The following is a 16,662-nucleotide window of genomic DNA, read 5'->3' as shown; positions in this document are numbered from 1 at the left end:
TGCACTTCACGTTCAGCTATGCAAGCAAGATGAAACAAGCGAGTAATAGTGTTGTACTCCTTATAATCTAAAATATGTTGAATCTCTTTATTCAAACCACCAAAGAAACGTGCAAGCATAGCCTCAATATCCTCTACAATACCACAGCGAATCAGGTCAGTTTGCAATTCTTGATAATAGTCTTCTACAGAATTTTTTCCTTGTTCTAAGTGAGACAATTTTTTCAGCAAATCACGTTGATAATGTGGAGGAACAAAACGAGTACGCATAGCAAGTTTTAAACCAACCCAAGTAGTAGGAACATTTGTTGGATGTGCTCTACAATATTCAGACCACCAAATAGAAGCAAAATCTTTGAACTCACAAGTAGCAGCACTAACACGCAAGTGATCAGGGTATTTTAAACAGGCAAAGCGTTGTTCTGCCTCCAATTCCCATGTAAGATATGCATCAGGATTATATCTACCCTCAAATGGCGGAATATTCAGTTTCAGTTTAGCAACATGATCATCATCACGTACCAGCAGTGGAGGTGAGCGAGCGTTGCGGTTCAACTATCATGGGCGACCAGGTGCAGGTTGTTTGACTTCCTCGCCGTCCAGCACGTTCTCCTCGACCTGCTTGTCGCTGTCCCCTTCATAGTCTTCGTATCCTTCATCAGAAGGCGCGTTAGGTGCGGCTGCTGCAGCAGGAGCGGTACCCGCAGGCACATCCGCATGAGGAATGCGGCGTGCGCGTCGTCGCACGTTGCCGCGAGGTGGCGGCAACCGCGTCAAGAGTTCCTGGAACTTGGCGTCGAGCTTGGAGTTGAAAGCTGTCTCGAGGCCATCCAGCTTGTCCAGCGCGTCAGTGAGTTTGGCGTCAACATCACTAATGCGCGCATCGACGTCGCGTCCATGCCCACCCAAAAGGTGGGTGAAGTGAGCATGCAACTCCTCAGACGTCATCTTGGCCGGGTCAACAGCGGCCGGTGTAGGTCCTGACATGGTTAGTACACAAAAAGCACAAATATATATGCCTACAAACTACGGAATATGGTGGTTCACGCACAATTCTTCAAGCAAAATACAAAGCTCTTACAAGTTCTTACCAAACATGAGGAAGGTGATACGACAACCAACAAGGATCAGCGTCTCCAAAGATTGCCAAAGCGATTACCAGGTGTCGACACAGTGCACGTGGAGACAATATGTAGAGCTGTAGGAAGGCTAATATGGTAGCAAAACAGCAATTGTCAAATCAGCAATGCAATATTGAAAGTATGCTCAACAACGGTACTGTGCTGGTCCTAGGCTAGACCGTACTAGAGACGCGAGCCTAGAACACTAACGAGGTCACGGCGCGGCACACAAGCAACTAGCAGCGATGAGGTGGCGATGATGTGGCGACGCGAGGTGCGAAAAATCACTATGATGGCAAGTGTCTCAAACTGATCCCCAAGGTCAAAAAACAGTATAGCCTCAGAATTTTTTTTGTCGGAATTTCTGGAAAGTGCTCCGGAAAGCGCGCAGGCGCCAAATAATGTCGCTATAACGGCCAGTGGCGAAAAGTGATCGCCAACGTGAAAAACCAATGTAGCCAGAATTTTTTTTTGCTCTCCTTCCAATTCTTTAATGGCGGCCGAAACTTATCTCACGGAAATTTTTCTACAGCACAGGATGAAATTAGAAGGCAATAGCTATTAAGGGAAAACAGGAAAACCTTAGTCTACACGGACTCTACCGCGGCAGAAAAACAGCACCAATCCGTGTCGTGGTAGGAAACAGGGTATATGGAAGATGATATGACGGTGGCGGAAACAATCTGGTTGGCGTATATGACAGTGGCGGAAGTGTATATGGTGGTGGCAGTGGCGGAAACAATCTGGTAAGCGTATATGGCGGTGGCGGAAGTGTATATGGTGGTGTATATGGCAGTGGTGGCGGTGATCTGCGTATGGTGCGAGCGGCGGTGGCGGCGTGATTAATATTACCAGAACTCAAAACTCTAAAGGAACTAGATGCTAAGACCAGCAACTCGACACGAAGATGCAGACACAAATTCAACTATGCAAAACTGAAAAGACAATGCAAGGCGTGGCAGGGGTTTATGGGACGATATGATCTAAACCCTAACTGTATTTTTTTGGCTTTTTCGTGGTTTATGGGTATGATGGCGGATGTAATCTACACTAAGAAAACTGTAAATTCTTACCAAGCAACCTGAAATCTGATACCACTTGATAGGGCAAAGGTGGCCGATCTTTCGATGAGAAGTGGATAGATCAATTTGTTGGTGAAGTTCGTGCTTGACAATCCGACTACACGTGCAAAGCTCATGCGCCAATGCAATCGCTAGGACAATCTCCGGTAGTTACTGACCTTGCAGATGCGCGATCAGCCTGACTAGCGAGGGTCTTAATTCCTACCTGAAATCGAGAACAAGTAAGAACTAATATTGCAATCAGAATATTGCGGATGAAAGATGAAAGCTTTATTGAAAAAGGTGGGATTCCGAATAGTCGGTCTTGTTCTGGGTGTTGGCCTCAAAAGAAGTACACGAGAGTTGCAGCAATGGCTAACTTTTAGTCTAATCAAAATCCGAGTCTAAACGTGACGGCTACGGGGGTATTTAAAGGAGGAAAATGTGGGGTTTCGGCCAGCCATACATATGGTGGCCGAACCAAATCCTAGAAGGTCTTTCCCCCTTTAATACGGACTCTAAAAAGTGGCTGACTTAATTCATGCAAAAATAACATGGGCCTGGCCCAAAACTAAAGGTGACGCAGCACCATAACATGCTATGGACGAAATTATGAAGTGGGAAACTCTATATTTCGTCCATGTCTTCATCTCTTCTTATGGTGGCTTCAAAGTTCTGAAATCTCCACTTGCGGCGTCATCTTCAATCCTCAAATGCTTGCTGCCATCTCCTCCATGCGTGATCATGCTCCAATGCTTGTCCTCCTCATCCATGCTTGGTCCATCATTCCTAAGAGTAACAAACATATCTGATTTAGGCAGCATCATATTCTCATGTATGTGAGGAATAGTTCCAAGAAACGAAAGTACCTGATAGTTAAGTTGTTTGGCACGAGCTCGAGTGATTGGTCCTTGTATTTGTGTGGATGTAGGTACAGCGGTTGTATCAAGAGATGGGATGTCCTCATCAAGTAAGCATTCAAGTTGATAAACAAGGTCTAGACATATTCAAACCAGAAAAAGCATGTATCTCCCCCTAACCCTAAACTCTGTCTTATGAAGTCAAGCATGAAGAGAAGTGGTTTTGGGTTTCAAACATGGAAATTTCAAAAACCTCCCAAAAGCTTCATTTTACAGTGACTAAGAAAGATCCAGGCTTACCTTCTCATTTTCATGTTTGAAACTTGTTCAAATCTTGGTCAAACATAGGATTTGACCAATATTCAAATGGGCATAAAAATTCAGAAAAAATGAAAAACCAAAGCACATAGCCTTCTTATGTCCTATAGTAAGCATTCAAGTTGATAAACAAGGTCTATACATATTCAAAGCAGGAAAAGAATGTATCTACCCCTAACCCTAAACTCTGTCTTATGAAGTCAAGCACGAAGAGAAGTCGTTTTAGGTTTCAAACATGGAAATTTCAAAAACCCTCCCAAAAGCATCATTTCAGAGTGACTAAGAAGGATCCAGGCTTAGTTTTTCATTTTTCATGTTTTAAACATGTTTAAATCTTGGTCAAACCTATGATTTGACCAAGATTCAAATGGGCATAAAAAATAAATAAAAATCAAAAAATAAAAACCAAAGCATGTATTCTTCTTATGTCATATAGTAAGCATTCAATTAGATAAACAAGGTCTAGACATATTCAAACCAGAAAAACCATGTATCTACCCCTAACCCTAAACTCTATCTTATGAAGTCAAGCATGAAGAGAAGTGGCTTTGGGTTTCAAATTTGGAAATTTCAAAAACCGCCCAAAAGCTTCATTTTTGAGTGACTAATAAGGATCCATGCTTACCTTTTCATTTTCATGTTTTAAACTTGTTTAAATCTTGGTCAAACCTAGGATTTGACCAAGATTCAAATTGGCATAAAAATTCAGAAAAAATAAAAAAATGAAAAACCAAAATACATAGTCTTCTTATGTCATATAGTAAGCATTCAAGTTGATAACCAAGGTCTAGACATATTCAAACCAGACGAATCATGTATCTACCCCTAACCCTAAACTCGGTCTTATGAAGTCAAGCATGAAGAGAAGTGGTTTTGGGTTTCAAACATGGAAATTTCAAGAACCTCCCAAAACCTTCATTTTAGAGTGACTAAGAAGGATCCAGGCTTACCTTTTAATTTTCATGTTTTAAACTTGTTCAAATCTAGGATTTGACCAAGATTCAAATGGGCATAAAAATTCAAAAAAAATTTAAAAAAAAGAAAAACCAAAGCACATAGCCTTCTTATGTCATATAGTAAGCATTCAAGTTGATAAACAGGGTCTAGACATATTCAAACTAGAAAAAGCATGTATCTACCCCTAACCCTAAACTCTGTCTTATGAAGTCAAGAATGAAGAGAAGTGGTTTTGGGTTTCAAACATGGAAATTTCAAAAACCTCTCAAAAACTTCATTTTAGAGTGACTAAAAAGGATCCAGGCTTACCTTTTCATTTGCATCTTTGGTCAAATCTAGGATTTGATCAAGATTTAAATGGGCATAAAAATTCAAAAGAAATTTAAAAAAAGAAAAACCAAAGCACATAGCCTTCTTATGTCAAATAGTAAGCATTCAAGTTGATAAACAACGTCTAGACATATTCAAACCTGACAAATCATGTATCTACCCCTAACCCTAAACTCTGTCTTATGAAGTCAAGCATGAAGAGAAGTGGTTTTGGGTTTCAAACATGGAAATTTCAAAAACCTCCTAAAAGCTTCATCTTCGAGTGACTAATAAGGATCCAGGCTTACCTTCTCATTTTCATGTTTTAAACATGTTTAAATCTTGGTCAAACCTAGGATTTGACCAAGATTCAAATGGGCATACAAATTCAGAAAAAAAAATCAAAAAAATGAAAAATCAAAGCACATAGCCATTTTATGTCATATAGTAAGCATTGAAGTTGATAAACAAGGTCCAGACATATTCAAACCAGAAAAATCATGTATCTACCCCTAACCCTAAACTTTGTCTTATGAAGTCAAGCATGAAGAGAAGTGGTTTTGGGTTTCAAACATAAAAATTTCAAGAACCTCCCAAAAGCTTGATTTTAGAGTGACTAAGAAGGATTCAGGCTTACCGTTTCATTTTCATGTTTTAAACTTGTTTAAATCTTGGTCAAACCTAGGATTTGACCAGGATTCAAATGGGTATCAAAATTCAAAAAAAATAAGGAAAATGAAAAACCAAATCACATGGTCTTCTTATGTCATATAGTAAGCATTCAAGTTGATAAATAAGGTCTAGACATATTCAAACCGGACAAATCATGTATCTATCCCTAACCCGAAACTATGTCTTATGAAGTCTAGCATGAAGAGAAGTGGTTTTGGGTTTCAAACATGAAAATTTCAAAAACCCTCCCAAAAGCTTCATTTTGGAGTGACTAAGAAGGATCCAGGCTTACTTTTTCATTTTCACGTGTTAAACTTGGTTAAATCTTGCTCAAACCTAGGATTTGACCAAGATTCAAATGGGCATAAAAAATTCAACATTTTACAACAGGACACAAAATAAACATGAAATTACATCTATATCCCTAACTTTTACATGGAGGACCGTAGGCTGAGAGCAAGAAATGCGATCGGGTCTTGAATCTTGATGCGTCTTCTCTTGACAAAGAAGATCACTGGGAGTTTGCGTACCTACAGCATGTCACTTGTGCTCACCGAAGTGTGGGACCTGATGCATGGGCACTATACACGTAAGTGACATTGATTCAAGGGTAGGAAATCCAAGAGAAAAAGCGAGAATTTGGCCAAAAATAACCCAATCTTGCTAGTATGTCGAAAGTTTGTTTTTTCCAATCTTTTTGACTTGGGTTATTTCAGTCTATTTTGCCAAAAAAATGAGGACAACGGGAGGCACTATAGACTGGAGACAAGTTGACGATTTCTGGTGTCAGACTGGAAACAGTGATGCATCTAGCTTCAGAGTACTTCAGAACAAGACTTCCTGAGCAACACTACTCTGACGTAAGTACAGTGAATACTGAAAGTTCAGAGATGGTAAACCTAGAGGGGGGGGGGGTGAATAGGTTCTACAAATTTTAATTCTTTCTTTGCAATATTAGGCTTTGCGGGATATAAAGGTGAGCCTAATGCAAACTAAGTGAGGCACCCTATATGATGATACAAGTAACTCAAGCACGAAGGCACATGCAAATATAAAACAAGTAAGGAGTTCGATTAGAGATAACCGATAGCACGCGAAGACGAGGGTTTATTCATGTGTTCCCTTCCTTTGCAAGAACGCACGTCACGTTTGGAGGGGTGGAGGTCCCATGAAGGATTCCCCAATGCCACGAAGTCTCACCCTATTCTCCGGAGCCTATCCCATGAAGGAATAGCTCACTCACTTGTGGTAGACTTTGAGGTAGCCTCCAAACCTTCACAATCTTGTCAGGAGCAAATCCATAGCCCGGATGCTTCCGGACCACTCTTGCCCACCTAGGGTTTGCAAGGAACCCTAGAGAGCAAGTATCTTGATGAATACAAGGGGAACAAGATTTTGCTTGGTGGAACTATAGATCAAGACCTCCTCTAGCTTTTCCCCGGAGGGATTTGTGTTTGGGTGGAGGAGGAGGGAGATCTGAAGGATTTGGAGCTCAACAATGGAGTATGAGAGAGAGGGAAATGTCTTGAGCTTTTGCACTAGTCTCCTTATCCCTTCAAGGAAGAAGAAGGGGCTTATATAGTCGTCCCGGAAAAGTAGCTATTTTCACTTTAGAGTCGAGGCACCCGGCTGCTGACCCGGTGGTACCGGGCCACGCACCGGGCAGCCCGATAGCAGCACCCGGTGGGCCGGGCTGTGTGCCGGATCTTCTGTGCTCTGGTTCTTCTTCGCTGTCCGGTAGCAGCACCCGGTATACCGGGCTGGCTGCCGACCTTTCCGGTAGCAGCACCCGGTGGACCGGGTTGTATGTGTGCCGGGATCTTCTGAGCTTCGGTTGGTTTCGGCAGTCCGGCAGCAGCACCCGGTGGACCGGGCTGGTTGCCGACTTTCCCGGCAGCAGCACCCGCTGGGCCGGTGATGAGATCTAAGATCCCGGGATTGGCCCGATCTCGCGATTTGACCCCGAAAACCAAGGGAAGAGTTGGGAGAACGCGAGGAACACGAAGAACGCCGGTACTCACGCACGCACACCAACCCGATACACCCGATACTTACCCCCGTGGCTCGATGGACCACGCCAATAGAATCACCCGGAAGAGGCACGCGGCAGAATTCCCGGGGAGAGATTGGGGTTGGAGAAGAAGAGATTGATGAGGGAGAGAGAGTAGCTTGTACTAGAATCTCACTCAACAATATCCAAATCAACAACCAGGATGCCTTGATTACAGAGGGATGATAACCCTAGGGAGACTAAGCTCAAAGTTGTGTTTAAGCCTAATGCAAGTCTGAGGGGTAAAGGAGGGGTCCAGGCTACTTATATAGGCATACATGGCCAGCAAGGCGAAAAGGTACGCGAATAGATAAATTAGGCAGTTTGGTGAGTCATTCCTGTCAAATCCGGTTTGGAATCCGGTCAGACCGGGCCTATGACCGGGTGGTCCGGTCCTGGGTCCGGTCGACTGGGCGCCAACCGGGATCTTGCGAAGTTTCCGGTTGCCTTCCGGTACGATGCAGGGCAATCCGGTTGGGCGCCCGGTTGACCGGGCCTGGGACCGGATGGCCCGGTTGTGGGCGGATCGACGGGTCCTGGACCGGCCAGCACTCTTCTCTTCCTTTGAGTGCTTCGAGCGACGTCGGGTTCGGCTTCGTGATCATCTCCATGTCCCGCTGCTCCTCTCATTCCCTTGACCATGGCGTATCCTCCTCTCCGGGGTCTTGATGCGGCTTGTACCTAATGACACATAACACATCGGCATGAGGTAGCATTCCGTCCAAAGGGGTACCGAGATCAAGGGTGGTGAGGAGCGAGTTCACCTCATCGTGTAGAGCTTTAACCCGAGCTCGCGTCATCGGTCCACTTGGGGGACTTGTTGGTCTTGGTGTGGAGGTGTCCGAAGGCCACCCCGCATCAGCCGGGCTGGCTACCGAGCTGCCCGGCAGCAGCACCCGGTCTGCCGGGCTCTGTGCCAATTTTTTCTGGAGATCCGGAACATCTTCTCCTTCTCGGCACTTCTTCCTCTCAGCATTTTTGGTGTGAAGATTATGTGTATATGTGACTTTGGCGAACTCCACTTTAGAGGCAAATGGCCAACACAACGTCACTAGTTGAGAACAACCATTGGGGGGTCTCTCATCACCTCATATCCTTGTATCCCGAGTCAAACCTTTGTCGTCGCCTTGCATTTTCTCATGTGGACTAAAACCTGTGTGTATACTCATAGATAACATTAGTCCACACAATAACACCGGTGTCATTGTTAACCAAAATAATGGTTAAGGGTAAAATACCCTTACAAATACGGACAAGACTGGGACCAACCTAAGCTTCAGAGATGGCAGGGTTCCCTTCGCCCCCACCCTTCTTACAACCAAGGACACACTGGACCCGACATTGTACCCACCTCCCTCTGCGCCCCTTCAAAGAAATCACACTAGAATCTCGAATTGTAGGAATTAGTCTAACACGATTTATGATTGTTTAATTCATAGGATTGCAATTCCATGAATTCATGCACACTACATTTTTATATAAAAACAGAAAAATCCTTCATTGTGTAACCGTATTTTACAATTTCTTTTGGTTTCACACGTAATCAAACGTTATTGGATCCAAATACCGTTGTTTCTCAATCCTATATACTTGGAGATGATCATCACTCTCTAATCATACACTTTTCATATTCCCGCACTTTGAAAATCTTGCGAATAATCAAACCAGCCAAAATTTATGGTGTGTATTGTATATGTTTATGGCATGATTAGTTTCATCGAATATGTTTGGTTGCATCGCGGGAAAACAACGTGAATTCAGATTAATTGTTGCATGTTTGTTTGTGGTGTGACCAACTGCTTTTCCAATGAAATAACCGCATTGTTTGGGTCGCATGCATGCATGGTGTGTACAAAATGTTAAATTATAAATAATGTAGGAATTGAATATGTTTGCATGTTGAATTATTCCTATATAAAAGGAAATCACACAAATTTGAATTGCATGTTCTTTGGTTGTAGTGCTACACAAAAAACACGTGAATTAGTATGAATTATCATGTATTCAAGAATCAAAGGAGCCACTGAGATTTGAATCCCACAAAATTTCTATGAGTTTACTTCAAACCAAACAAGCCCTACAAGATTCCTAAGGAATATAATCCAACGAATCAAACAACTTCCGTTGTTGGAATATTTCCTTAGGACATCAATCCTATAGAAACTCTATGATCTAGTTTCAGCGACAATCTGGTCGGTGTAGGCTCGAGGAGGCCAATTGTATATATGTGTTTGCACCCGGTTGGTTGAGTGATCATGCTCGTGACATCCAGCCTGAAAGGTAAAATTCGGGCAAGGCCAGCGTGACGCCACAATACTTTTGAAATATTCAAAAGTGCGTAATATTTGTGAACTTTTAATAATAGCTACTACTTATGTAAAGTTTTTTTGCTCATACGCTTATTGGGGTAGGCTAACCCGAATGGCCTCCTCAAGATCCCTACCTCTACGAGGTTGTAGGCTAACCAAGGTTTCCCGGGTTCATCCACCTCGATGGGTTCCTTGCCACTTTCAACCATGTTGTGGGCCTCATTTCGGGTTCCCGTACCACGACCAGTCCTTTTAACGAGTCCTGAACCCAGCCGATGCCATAATATTTGTTTGCAAAAAATTCAAGACCGCACAATATTTGTTGAATTAAAGGAATAAACATTTTTTAAATAGCTAAATAAAAGAAGTATGAATTTTGAAATCTATTTTTTTCTAAAATATTAATTGGAGCATTGACATGTTGAACCCACTTGTCGATTTTGCTATCAACATGACTAAATAGCTGATTAGATAACCAAGTGGTGAAATTTGCAACATATTAGACCACACCACATGGTGGAAACTACAAAAAAATGTCAAAGTGGTGGTTTGTGCAACATATAGAGCAGTACAGTATATGGTAGTACAAGATGAATGTGCACTGTCATGGGCCCATGGTAACGTTCGCTTATATCATGATGATGGTATAGGATCTTTTCTCTGTTGAAACTGTCTAGAGCTGATTTGACGAGACAAAATACAGCTCCACGGTGTGCAAGGACAGTCATACAGTACATTAGCTTCTTCTGGGGTCACATGCCTTCACGACAGGTGCAGTAAGTGCAGCAGAGACCAGAGAGAGAAGGCACGCCCGTAGTACGCGTATATTGATTTCAATTCACATTGTTTTTTTTGCCTGCCTCTCCGTCTTCTTCATCTCCATCTTCTCTGGCGACCCCGCCTACACCAGCAGCCCCTGCACCACCGCCGCCATGCCTTTTTTGGATCATCTCGAGCCACCTGTTTGATGGTACCAGTAGGAGTTGTGGACTTTTATCCATATCGCTCTACCAGCTGCCGCTCGCACTTTCCTCCAATACCTCATACCCAAACGCTAGAGTCCCACTCCCACACCCCCACACCCACTTGACTGCATCCTTCCAATGGCGAGATCGATCAATGAGAGTGGCAGTTCTTGGGTGTTTCCTGATGGTCCCCTTGAAGAAATCGCATCCCGATGCGATGTCATCACGTCGCGAGCCTCGTCGGTTCATGCAAGTTTTATCCTGATTCAGCAACACAAAGTGTAGCTCTACCTCCATCTCAGCCGTTTGGCATGCCCTGTGTTCTTCATACTCACCAAACTGAGGTACTGCTCGCGCACAATCCCTTCTCCCGCGTCAAGTTCAAGCAGCAGGGTGCGCAGAAGGGCAAGCAGCAGGATGCGAAAGACCGCAAGGGTACCTTGTGCCAATTGACGCCGTTGGACATGATCTCTTCCGATGCCGTGATTCCAGATGGTGGTACGGGCATGTGGGCAGGCGCGAATGGAGATTGCATCGCCCTTCTTGGCTTACCCTGGAATTGGGAGCTTGTCAATGTGTACACTGGTCGCCGGATTCCTCTACCACCAATACGTGAATTTGAATCCACCCCGGATAAACTTGTGTTTGAGTCTAATGATCAACATCTTCAACTGCTGAAGATAGCTAATTGCCGAGTTCCAACAGTTGCTTCAAAATATACAAGTTTCTCTATTCTTGCCATCTTCAACGCGGCAATTGCAGTCCATCACTGTGCTTCTAGCAGATGGACAGTTCTTGACAACCAGTTCTGATGGGGCCTAAGGCCACGTGGGTTGCCCGATCTCAAGAATTGACCGAGGGAAAGGCGGGGGAGAGGAAGAACACGAAGAACACGGCGAAGAACACGATGAACACACGTGAACGCACGCAACACAACCCGATACAATTCCGGTTTACTCCCGATAGCCCAAACCACTATCACGATAGAATCCCTCAAGGAGAGACACGAGGTAGAATCTCCGAGAGAAAGACCGATATACGATCTATGGAGTCACACGTGTGAGAGACCGCGGTAGAATCACAAGTGCGAAAGATAAATCATATAAGGAGTGCCTTGATACAACTCATAGATTTGTGTCTAAGAGAGGAGGGGGTTTCCCTAATCTTGGAGGGATGGTGGACGCATAAGCCAAGTTCTCACTCAAGTTATGTCTAACCTAATGAAGGGGGAGGTGGGAGCCTATATATAGGGAACCACTAAGGAGGGGTATTTTGGGGAAACAAAGATACAAGCACATAGCCATACATGTGGCAGCTAGGGTTCATATTGTAAGTGGCCGCGGCCTCGGCGGCAGTGCCGGTGTGGGGAGGCCGGCAGTGTCAGGGTGCGTTGGGCGGCAGTGCCAGCCTTGGTGCAGCGGCAGTGCCGGAGGGGGGAAGTGCCGGCCTGGAGCATCCAGCCCTTCCTCTTCCTTCTTCTCTTCCATGCCTCCGTGACATCGGCCTTGCGTCCTCGGGTCTCCGTGCCATCCTTCCTTCCCTCCGTACTTGTCGTTAAGTTCCTATCATCAAGATGTGACGGAGTATGAAGTAGTATATCGATCCAAATAGGAGATTGTAGGCACGCATAAAGGAGAAGATTCACCTTGGCGTGCTGTCTTGGCGATGAAGCACATGATGCGGTGAAGATCGAAGGTCGCCCCGTATCATCTCCCCCCACTTGAAAAAGAGTCGTCCTCGACGATAACTCATCATGAACATGTAGAGGAGGTAGATGACACCAAAGCTCAAATGTTGCTTCACTTGTCAAGAGCCCTATCAATAGCACAAGAAAAGCCAAGCAACACTCAAAGCATAGCCAATGTTCCACGGGTTTAGCAAGAGAGTGTTAGTAAAAGGAGGTCACCTTAGCAAGATGTCGGTGTGCTCTCATTGAGAGATCTTGTGTAGTCGAAGTGTGGGGTTGGACCCATTCGTTGACGCTCATCCACAAGTCACTTGTACCTTCACACAACAAAGACCAAGCAAAGTATGTTTGTGTGTGATATTGGAGCACATCATCGATGACATGTCCTTTCATGTTCACAACACCGTTAGCACAACACAAATATGTCAAGAATGATGCATATGCAGGGTCAATGTATAAGAACGCCATTTCAACATCCTCCGAATGTGGAAACACAAAAACTCCAAATTGTGAGACGACTATGATGTCCATCTCATATAGAAACGCATGTGCATTATTGCACTCAAGGCATCGGAAAGAGAAATTGCTCAACATCCTTGAAGCAATAAGATGAGAATTTAGCCAAAACACATAAGTGGAAGTGTCCAAAATATCATCAACATGTGTGCACACATACCATTGGAAAGAGAAATTCGTCCTCATATTTGTTGCAACACAAGACATATCATCCAAAAAGTTCACCAAGTAAAAATTTGCACAACCGTGCGTGCCAACAAACCAAATGAAAGAGAAATTGGTCAACTTGTTTGAGGCAACACCAACGGTAAGAATCTCATCATCATGCTTGCAAAAGAACCACAAGAAAGAGAAATTGTTCGGCATGTTCAATGCAAAGCATGGGAAAGGTATTAGAGCCGGGTTCGATCTTGTACTTACTTGTATTATGCTCTCAAGAGCTCTCTTTGTCAACTCGTGCTCAATCGAGGTTGACATTGGCATTTTTGTACCTACACACACAATAGGCAAAGCAAAGAACGTGTGTGCATGGTATATGAACACATCATCCATCATGATGGTCCATTTCTTTTGCACATTACCATTAGCATTAAGCAAAGCATCATAATAGATATGGTGAATATGCGGGGTAAACACATGAACATGCTCATCATGAATATAGGCAAAGTCTCCAAAATTGGAGAGAGCTATGGGGGCAATCTCATTTACAAGCATATTAACATCATTGCAGACCAAGCATTGGAAAGAGAAAGTATTCAATATTTTGGTTGCACTAATGGGAGAGTATTGTAAGCATTTTGCACAAAACATGTTCAAGGTTTGATCATTATTGTCGACAAACTTATGGAAAGAGCGATTGTTCATCAAAGTTGTCACAACATAAGCATTATCATCATCATTGCAAGCAACACATAGGAAAGAGCAATTGTTCGACAAGGTGCATGCAATGGGAGATATATTGGAACACTCATAGCATGGCATGATCATATTGTCACAAGCAACCAATTCCACATGATCAACAATATTATCAAGCAAAGCATCACATGGGGGAATGAACGAAGCATATGGCATAGCAATTGTGTCATCATCATCATGCATGCACTCACAAATAATCATGTCCACTAGTGGGATCATGGCATCATCAACACCCATATAGGTACCTTTGTATTCCCGCTCATATGAGGTAGGTGTTGGGGAAGTGGTAGGCTCCATGTGGCCTCCATGTTCATCTTCAAGCAAGCATGGTGTGACATCTTCATCTTCATGCACCATGTACATCTTCTCCATGATCGGTGTCTCGTCATCCATGGAACCTAATGAGACACAAGAAAACACACTAGATGTAGAGGGTAAGTTGTTAGAATTCGAAATGGTCTCACATGACCCATCAACTACCACTCTCATCTCACTTGGTGTATCACTCATGCTCTCGAAGTGGAGGCACTCATCAAGCTCACATATAGTGGAGTCACTCATCTCACATATAGTGGAGTCGCTCATCTCACATATAGTGGAGTACCTCATCTCCATGGCAATGGCGTTGTCGATGTCCGAGCAACCTAGCAAAGAGGAAGACAACACAAGAGGAGTAGAGGTTAAGTTGTTAGAAATCAAAAAATCCTCACTCGACTCATGGTGTGTATCACTCTTGCTCTCAAGGTGTTTGAAGTATGTGTTGCACTCGGCTTTATCTTTGTGTGTCATTTGGGCTTCTCGAGCATCTAGCTCGGCGAAGTATGCTCTCATCTCGACTTTCTCTAGTGGTGATGAGGACATCTCTATGATAGATACAACCAATACTCCTACAACCACATCTCAGGTACATTCGTTACTAGGAATCCTTCCTGATATATATGAGAATATGATGCTGCCTAAATCAAATGTATTTATATTATTAAGGAATGAATCTAGCATGGACGCCAAGCATTGGATTAGGATTGTGCATGGAGATGGCAGCAGACCTGCAAGGATTCAAGATGGCATTGCAAGCGAGGATTTCAGAACATTGAAGCCACCATAATGGAGCAACGATGCTTGGACGAATTCTACAAGTTTTCCCATCATAAAATTCGTCCAAGAGTTATGATTGGTGCTGCGTCACCTTATTTAATGGGCCAGGCCCATGTATTTTTGGATTAGGTATTTTAGGGGATTTTAAGAGGCCATATAAGTGGAGGAAGGCCCATTTAGGGGTGTTTTTGGCCAACCCTAGCTGGTTGGACGAAAATCCCTTCACCCCCCATATATATCCCTCTGTAGCCGTCATTAGAACTTGGATTTTGATTAGATTAAAAGTTAGCCAATTGCTGTAACTTCGTGTACTTCTTTCGAGGCCAACGCCCAGAACAAGACCGACTATTCGGAATCCCACCATTATCAATCAAGCTTTCATCTCTATTCGCAATATTCTGATTGCATCTTTAGTTCTTACTTGTTCTTGATTTCAGGTAGGAATTAAGACCCTTGTTGGTCAGGCTGATCGTGCTCCCGCAAGATCAGTAACTCCCGGAGATTGTCCTAGCGATTGCATTGGCGCACGAGCTTTGCACGTGTAGTCAGATCGTCAAGCACGAACTCCACAAACAAATCGATTTATCCCCATCTCAGCGAAAGATCAGACACCTTTGCACTATCAAGTGGTACATTCCAACTTCCGATTTGAAGGCATATCTTGGTGAAAAAGATGAGACTACGTCGATAACGACTTCAATTCAAGTAGGGGAGGATGATGAGGACATCTCTATGATAGATACAACCAATACTCCTACAACCACATCTTAGGTACATTCGTTACTAGGAATCCTTCCTGATATATATGAGAATATGATCCTGCCTAAATCAAATGTATTTATATTATTTAGGAATGGATCTAGCATGGACGCCAAGCATTGGATTAGGAACGTGCATGGAGATGGCAGCAGACCTGCAAGGATTCAGGATGGCGTTGCAAGCGAGGATTTCAGAACATTGAAGCCACCATAATGGAGCAACGATGCTTGGACGAATTCTACAAGTTTCCCCATCATAAAATTCGTCCAAGAGTTATGATTGGTGCTGCGTCACCTTATTTAATGGGCCAGGCCCATGTATTTTCAGATTATGTATTTTAGGGGATTTTAAGAGGCCATATAATTGGAGGAAGGCCCATTTAGGGGTGTTTTTGGCCAACCCTAGCTGGTTGGACGAAAATCCCTTCACTTCCCCCATATATATCCCTCTGTAGCCGTCATTAGAACTTGGATTTTGATTAGATTAAAAGTTAGCCAATTGCTGCAACTTCGTGTACTTCTTTTGAGGCCAACGCCCAGAACAAGACCAACTATTCGGAAACCCACCATTATCAATCAAGCTTTCATCTCTATTCGCAATATTCTGATTGCATCTTTAGTTCTTACTTGTTCTTGATTTCAGGTAGGAATTAAGACCCTTGCTGGTCAGGCTGATCGTGCTCCCGCAAGATCAGTAACTCCCGGAGATTGTCATAGCGATTGCATTGGCGCACGAGCTTTGCACGTGTAGTCGGATCGTCAAGCACGAACTCCACCAACAAATCGATTTATCTCCATCTCATCGAAAGATCGGACACCTTTGCACTATCAAGTGGTATCAGATTTCAGGTTGCTCGGTGAGATTTTACAGTTTTCCTAGTGTAGATTTGTTTTACCTATAACCCAGAAAAAGCCCCACAAAAATATATTAGGTTTAGATCATCTGTCCCATAGCCCCTGCCAAGCCATTGCATGATCTTTTCAGTTTTTGCTTTTTGAGTCTTTGTCTGCAATCCTTGTGTCGCGTGCTGGTCTTAGCGTCTAGAGTCGTTAGAGTTTCGAGTTCTGGT

The sequence above is a fragment of the Lolium perenne genome, chromosome 1 (assembly GCF_019359855.2).
Source record: "Lolium perenne isolate Kyuss_39 chromosome 1, Kyuss_2.0, whole genome shotgun sequence".
NCBI lineage: Eukaryota > Viridiplantae > Streptophyta > Magnoliopsida > Poales > Poaceae > Lolium > Lolium perenne.
This window is presented reverse-complemented; position numbering follows the sequence as displayed.